Genomic DNA, 8,610 nt, shown 5'->3' on the forward strand with positions numbered 1-8,610 from the left:
TTCAGAAATCCCCTAGCAGTGAGATTTTCAAGTGCTAACAGATTAGGGCTATCCCAATGCAACCCAGCAAATCCTCTTATTTCTTCTAAGAGGGGAGTCATTTCTATATTCCCAAAACGGAACACAGCCCTTTCCTTGTCCCAAAACATAGTTGCAGCCTCGATCAGCATTTTGTTGAGCTGAAGATCCATCAGAGAATGCAAGTTTCCTAAGACTCGTTTCACATGGTTTTGGTCACATGAAGGAAGATCCCTCCACTAATCTAGCAAGAGTGAGGGCATGCTAACCATACCGAATCTGGGGACCTCGTGTCTCATTTTCTGCAGAACAAAGAGAGTTAGGCCCTTTCCCCCTCCGGGGTTGTCTATTTATACAGTAATGATTAGCATATTGGCACTTATTTCTCCAAATTAATGCACATAATCGTGGTTACATCCATTAGGATTATGAAAAACCCGATGGACTTTTGGACAAGGCTTGACTTAAAGGGTTATTTTGCGGACATCATATTAAACCAGCTAGGTTTGACCATGATGCATGTACAATTGACCAGAGTAAGGCTGTTATAGAGGTCTAGACTGGGATCCTCAAGAGGACTTCTTGAGGGGGAAAGGCATGGAACCGTTGAACGCACCACTGATCGACTAGTTTTACCGCAAATACACCTTTCCGAATTTAGAGGGTGATGTATAGGAAGAGCGCAAACACTCATCAAGCATTGCTATAGGATTAATTACGCACGAGTGGAACATGATGTGGAGCATGAGTTATGCATCAATAAATAGCATGTTGTAAAGTATTTGCACGTAAGAAAAATAATAAACGCAATATTTAAATAATTTAAAGACAGTTACGAAAAAAGAAAACGAGGAGACAAGTCAGTTTCAGGAATAAAAGAATCATAAATGCTTGAAAATAGACAGTTAAATTCAAATAAGGGAAAAGAGTACGCGGGATATAGCATGCTTGGACTAATTCACAAAATAAGTTCGTTATGGTAAGAGCCTAAAAATATCCCCAGCGGAGTTGCCATGCTGTCACGCCCCCTTTTTCCCTTTTTGACGGGGAAGTCTGGGTTTCGACATTCATAGGGGGAGATAACTCGTTTCCTTTTGGGAATTGGGTATTTGAAGAGTCGCCACCTAACGGATTATGGTGCGTTAGGCCACCTTGATCAATTAACTCATGGACTAGTTTGCATTACCAGAGATTTAGGGTAAGAGCTTGAAATACCCTTGATAGGAAGGTGTTAGGCACCCATCGCGGTCCACAACGGTGGGTCTCGGCCGAACTTAAACTTATGAATTAGTCATTTTAACAAATAAATGGGTTTAACACATACTTGCAAATAGAGACATGTCCTGACATTCTAAGCACATGTATGATTATAGTAATAAAACAAGGGAAAATGTTCGAACAAGTTGCACATATATAAAGAAAAGTAAATTCATTTAAACAACGAAAGTTACGAAAGAGGGGTCCTAGGTTGGTTAGCCTACATGATCATTCCCACACAATGCCCGATAATTACTCCTCAATGAGGGGCTACGTAGGACATTAGCGCGTAGTCATCATATCCTTACTACCCAATTTCCTCCCCTTGGTCATAGCCTAAAGCATTCTAGCAACCTTGAAAGGTATCCTATGCGTGCACTACCCGTCCCTTCCTTATGGCCCTGAAAGCATTTAGGACCTCTAATTTAAGTAGTTCTAGACCATCCTAAGGTATTTAAAAGGAGAAAAGTCTAAGCGTCAATCAAAATAATTAGGACTGTATTTCAAGAGGGAAAAATTAAAGCCTGACATTTTACCTCCGCAAACAGAACAAATGAGTGCACGTCTTGAACAACAGTTTCAGGTATTTGGGAGAAAACCTTAGAACATGATATCTAGATTAGTAGAGAGTATACAGTATTGAATTAGGACCAAAGTGTCAAAGACCTGAATCCTGCTTGCCTACTAATTCTTTTAAACCTATTAAGTGTGAGCAGTCTAAAATAACAAGGCGCAGTTTTATAATTTATGTGGTTTTAGTCGCCCTACAGGCTTGCCTAGATGCGTAATAGGGATATCCTAGGAGCATGATATCTATTATTGATCAAGAATGCAATGAAACAATAATCAGTTTTCTTTTAAAATGGCAGTTTAGATCCTATAGGCATGTTCTCTAGTAATATTAATTAAGACAGCGTTGAAAACTTATTAAAGTAGCGGACAAATTAATTATATAAACCAATTCAGACTAAACATGAATTAAACTGATTTTCCAACTAAACTGGTTTTAAGTCCTATAGGCATGATTTCTAATTAAACATAAGGTGAAGCAAACAGAATTCATTCGACCAAAGTGAAATCCCTATAGGCATAATTTCTATTAAGGCTAATTTTAACTCCTATAGGCATGGTACCTAATTATTGAAAGCCGATTTAGATCCTATAGGCATGGCTTTTAATTGTATGGAAGTAAAGCAAATAGAACCTATTTAAACCAAAGCATATCCTATATGCATGTTATCTAACAAACACACTTAAATCAATGTGGACCCTATAGGCATGGTATCTATCCAGCTTTACCCACAATACATAACTAACCTCCCATTTCACTAGTTACCCTAATATTTATTTACAAATAATTATTACAGACCAGGATTGAATAAATTATATAAACAGAATAGAAATTAATCTATAGGGAGCTTGAAGTAGGCCCAAAGTGATTTCCAAGCCTCCAGTAGTCTCAAATGCCCAAAGTTCCATAGACAATTTCATGTCTAGGTGTGTTAGAGTTCCCTAAGGACCTCAAGGAACTCGGGCAGTGCTCACACCTAGACCTTTCTCAAATAATAACTGATTTAGGTGTAGTGTGGAAGTGCCAGCCCTAACATGCCAGAGTTCAGAGAGATCTCAAGGGTCTCAAGGTAGTACAGATATCAGAGGGGCATGACCTAGTATTCTAAGAGTAAGTAAAAGTGCATAATGGTTTGAAGGAGTTTAAAAGAAAGGTCTTAGGAATGAAAAGAATTTCTGAAAACCATTAGTGATAAAACAGTTTTGAGGAAAGTGTAAAGAAACAATTTGCAATTAGAATGCAAATCATAGAACAAATAGTTTTAGGGAGTACTTTGGCAAGCAGCTTTCACATAAGGGAAGCGGGGTTGGGAACACAGAGAATACACCTCAATAGAACACACAAACATCAGGATACATAGAGTTTTGGAAGGGTTCTATAGAACTAGTAGGTTAGATAGAATGCAACAATGATCACAGCAGAAACATGTTGAGGACACCTAAACAACACAGCTAGAATCACTTTAAGAAGATTGACTAACTTATTAGGAGGGGGACAAAACAGGTAAGGACTTAAATGAGCATGCTGGACAGGTATTAACAAGTGAAGGCATGCTAGTTACATAGAAGCAGAGTTTAGGCATGCCAAATAAACAGTATTTAATCAAACAGCTTAGTTACATATGTAAACATGTTAAACAAGGTAGAAAACAAGAAGGTAAAGTAGAAACATACTAATCACAGATTTGAATAGGCAGTATTGAGCATGCTGGGTAAGAAGTAAACTATCACGACCCCAAATACCGAGCGTGATGGTGCCTATCACGTTACTAGGCAAGCCAACTAATCAATTAACCATAACCCTTTTACCTTTAACATTAAGCCATTTTCTAGAACAAGTTTTAAATACCAAATTTATTATAAGCATTTAAGCAATAGAAATATGTGGAAGTCAACATAACAGGGAAACTACGCAGCCCCAACAATCTGGCGTCACGAGTTTAGAGCCTCTAGTACATGTCTGAATAGCTACTACATCATAAGTCTAGGTAAATGCGGAAAGATAATAAGATAGAGAGGAGAAAATAGGGCTGCGGACGACATGCAGCTACCTTGAAATTTCCGTCAAACATTGGATCAGCTGAAGACCCTCACTCGGCCGCTCGGGCACCTGGATCTGCACACAAGGTGCAGAGAGTAACGTGAGTACACCAACTCAGTAAGTAACTAAAGTAAATAAGGACTGAAAGCAGTGACGAGCAGTTCAAAAAGCATATATCTGAATAATCAACAAAATAACGGGTCAGTTTTACAGTTTAGAATCAGTTTCATCATGAGATCAACATTTCCAGTTTAAAACATTTGAAATCAGATACTTAGCAATATATCCAGTAGAGACTTATTTAAAAGAAGAGTGAATTCAGTGAAATCATCATAGACGGGCCCCTCGGGTAAGGAATCACTTGGAATATGGCCCTTCGGGTAGCCTCTCAGTCACTCGTGACTCAACTCTTGTCACTTAGTACTCACTCTCAACACTCGACTCATTAATATCCCATAATAATAGAAATCATAATAACCACTATGACGTGTAGCCTGATCCGTAATTTATAGTCGACTACGCTCACTGGGGGTGTACAGACTCCGGAGGGGCTCCTACAGCCCAAGCGTCATATAGCTGCGGCGTGCATCCCGATCCATATAAGTATCGCTGCGGCATGTAGCCCGATCCATAACTCACATATATATAATATCCTCACAATTAGGTTCTCAACCTCTCTCAGTCATTAACTTCACAGCCTCTCGGGTACAACAATAGAAATTAGGGAACTCAGCCCAAACAGTCCTCACAATTAGGAGTAGAGTGATATAATCAGTTTTTAATAATTTAAACATGTAAAACAAGACTGAGGATATACTTCTAGTAAGTAAAGTGAGGAAAAACAATCAAAATGCCCATAAGGTTTTCTACAGGTCGGCACAAGGCCCCAAACATGGCATACAACCCATAATACAGTGTAAATGACTGAAATACAGAATAATATAAGATTTCCAAATCAATTACGTGGCTTAATAGTCGCTACGGGACGAACCAAGTCACAATCCCTACTAGTGTACGCCCACAAGCCCGTCACCTAGCATGTGCGTCACCGCATTTATCAAAACAAGTCAATTACCGGGGTTTTGTACCCTCAGTTCCAGATTTACAATGGTTACTTACCTCAAACCGGTGAAAATACTACTCTGTGATGCCTTTGCCCCTCGAATTGGCCTCCACTCGCGTCGAATCTATCCAAAATCAGAATCACAACATCAAAATATGCTAAGGGAACGAAGCCCAAGCGAAAACAATCAAAAATACCAAAAATCCCGAAATTGGCCAAACCCGACCACCCGCCCCACATCTCAAAACTCGATAAAATCATACCAACGGAATATTTATCCTCCCACGAGTCTATAGATATCAAGAACACTAAAATCGGAGTCCAAATGGCCCTTCAAATCCTCATTTAAAGGCCTCTTAAACTCAAGCCCTAATCCCCCATTTTTAGCCCTTTAATTCCTTTAGTTACAGCCTTAATCCATGAAATACTACCATAGAAATGTATTTTAGTTCCGAAATCCTTGCCTTAACGAAGTCTCCTTGATTTCTCTCTTCAAAATCTCCCAATGCTCCCAAATCCGTGTTTAAAAATGGTGAAACCCTTCAAAAATCACGAAGGAAGACTTATATACATTCTGCCCAGGGATACCCGCATCTGCGGTACCACATTTGCAGCTCCTCATCCGCTTCTGTGGAATTCACTTAACCGGCCTCGATAGCATTTGCGACCCTATTTCCGCATCTGCGACATCGCAGATGCGGTCTCCTTACCGCTTCTGCGGTCTCAGCTCACCTGACCAATTTTTGCTTCTGCGACCAACTCTCCGCTTATGCGGCGCCGCACCTGGGTCCCCTATCCGCAGGTGCGAAAATACCATAAGCAGCAAATTCAGCTGCTGCAACAAAATTCCAACTCTTCCGTTAACCATCCGAAATCACTTCGAGGCCCCCGGAACCTCAACCAAAAGCACAGACATATCCTAATGCCTTATACAAACTTGTTCCAATCATCAAAACACTTCAAACAATATCAACTCAACCAAAACATCTCGGATTCAAGCCTAAGTTCCTAAAATCTTCTGAATTCTGCTTTTGATCAAAACCCAAAACCTCGTCCGAATAACCTGAAATTTTGCACACACATCCCAAATGACACCCCGAAGCTACTGCAACTCTCGGAATCCCATTCCGACCCCTATATCAAAATCTCGCCTATCAACCGGAAATCCCCAAAATCTCAACTTCACCAATTCAAGCCTAAATCTACTCCGAACCTCCAAAACTCATTCTGATCACACTCCTAAGTCTCAAAGCACCTCCCGAAGCTAACCAAACCATCATAACTCACATCCGAGCCCTCTAACACATAAGCCAATATCCGGTTGACTTTTCGAACTTAACCTTTCTTAAAAGAGACTAAGTGTCTCAAACTTCACCAAAATCATTCCGGATTCAATTCGACCGACCTGATACCACAAAACACAATAACAAAGCATAAAGAAGCAGAAATGGGGGAAACAGAGCGGTAACTCATGAGAGACTGGCCGGGTCATCACATAAACAGAAGCAAGAATGGACTCAGGCCATATGAACTAAGACAGTAAATAAACACATAGGTTTAAATTCTTAAAAATTAATTAGAAGCATACCTAGTTAAAGAAAGAAAAAACAAGATGTGAGCAAGGTATTGTGCAATTCCCAGCCTTGGCTTGCAGTCGGCTAGAACAACAGGGATCACAAGTAGCAAAGAGAGCAGAGGGAGAGCCTTTTAGAGTGTAAAGTGATAGTTTCTGAACTATTATTCATGTTGAAATTAAAATAAGAGGAAGTTTATATAGTAATCAAGAGTTAAACAAACTAAGGTAATAGATCAATTAAGTAGCAAATAGGGAAATTCACAGAATCAGTCACACACGTAAAATCAGTTAGTCTTCCCCTTAATCTGTCACGACCCAAAATCCCAACCCGGTCGTGATGGAGCCTCTCGTGAGGACAAGGCCAGCCAATCAACAAAACAGTACATCTCTTTATAATTACTTAGCAGGAATAAGTCTAAATCGTGGGCAATATAATCTTAAATGCGAAATAAACGTGATAGAATAAGGAAAACCATCCCAACTCAGCCCGAAATCGGGGTGTCACAAGTCATGAGCTACTACAAAGTTTACTAATATTTTACAAAGTCTGGAATTATCATAAATAACAAAGATAAGGGAGAAAACGGGGCTACGGACGTTAACAGCTACCTCGTTACTCCTAGTCACCGCCTGGCCTGGAAAGAATCAGCGCTCATGGGCGATTTCACCTCTGTCTGTATCTGCACACATGGTGCAGGGAGTAATGTGAGTACACCGACCCAGTGAGTAATAAAAGTAACTACAGTCCGAAGATAAGAAAACCTAGTAAATACACAAAGTAAGCTAAAATCCAAATATGCAGCAACATATGGAACTGAGCAGCTAAACAACAGTATAGATACAAATACATGAATACAATGCAATGCATATGATGGTACATTCCCGTACCCACTGCGGCGTGCAGCCCGAGCCATCCCTATTTATTTATCGTCGACGGCGCTCACTGGGGGTGTGTACAGACTCCGGAGGGGCTCCTACAGCCCAAGCGCAATATCTTGGTCAGTCATTGTTACCTGACCGGTCAACCATTGTTACCTGACCAATTTATATCATACAGTGCCATTGTTACCACTGTTCAAGTATATCATCCAGTGTCATTGTTACCACTATTTCAAGTATATCACACAGTGTCATTGTTACCACTGTGTCAAGTATATCACACAGTGTCATTGTTACCACTGTTTCAAGTCACTTTATAATCAGTCCAGAAAATAATATAATAAGCCCCTTGGGCATTTACAAAACAAAAGTTCCCAGCCCGGAATACATTTAAAAATATCATTTAAGTTTTCAACACTTAGAATTATGGCTGAGTTTACAAAACAACATTTAAAACCTTGGACTGAAATTAAATGATATGCAAATCATGCTAAGCAGTAATATCAATCCTCGAAGGATTTTACAAATCGGCACAAGGCCCCAAACATGGCATCAAGCCCAGTAATATCAATGAAGTATGTGTATCAATCACCAGTATAGTATAAACATCACACGGGGTGGACCAAGTCACAATCCCCAGTAGTATCCGACCCCGCACTCGCCATGGAGTGCGTGTCACGCCTCAATATAGCGTTACGATGTGAAAGTCCGGGGTTTCAAACCCTCAGAACAGCATTTACATCTATTACTCACCTCTAGCTCGCTATGCCCTTGCCTCTCTAATTGTCCTCCTCGTGTGACGAATCTGCCAAAAATCACACAAACCTCGATGAAGTTCAATTTCTAAAAGACGAGGTTTTAACCGTACATATCTGAAATTCTCCCCTTAATGATACTATAATGATCCCATACAGTTATGTAACTTCAATCTACAATATAACACTCAATATGGCCAATATTAGTACTAGATCCCATAAATTATGCCATTTAGGCATATTATCAAACATCTTGTAGGTATAAATATTTACACCTCTTAACTATAGCATTGGTTCCTCCAACTATCACCATTAACCAACAATTCATCACACTATTATTCTTTAACAATTTATACTCCTAACATCACATGTGTGATCAACCATTCACACCCAAACCAACAAAAATTCCATCAAATAAACACCTCTAAATCCCTACCATGTTCATGTATTT

This window comes from Nicotiana sylvestris, chromosome 2, assembly GCF_000393655.2.
Source record: "Nicotiana sylvestris chromosome 2, ASM39365v2, whole genome shotgun sequence".
Lineage (NCBI taxonomy): Eukaryota > Viridiplantae > Streptophyta > Magnoliopsida > Solanales > Solanaceae > Nicotiana > Nicotiana sylvestris.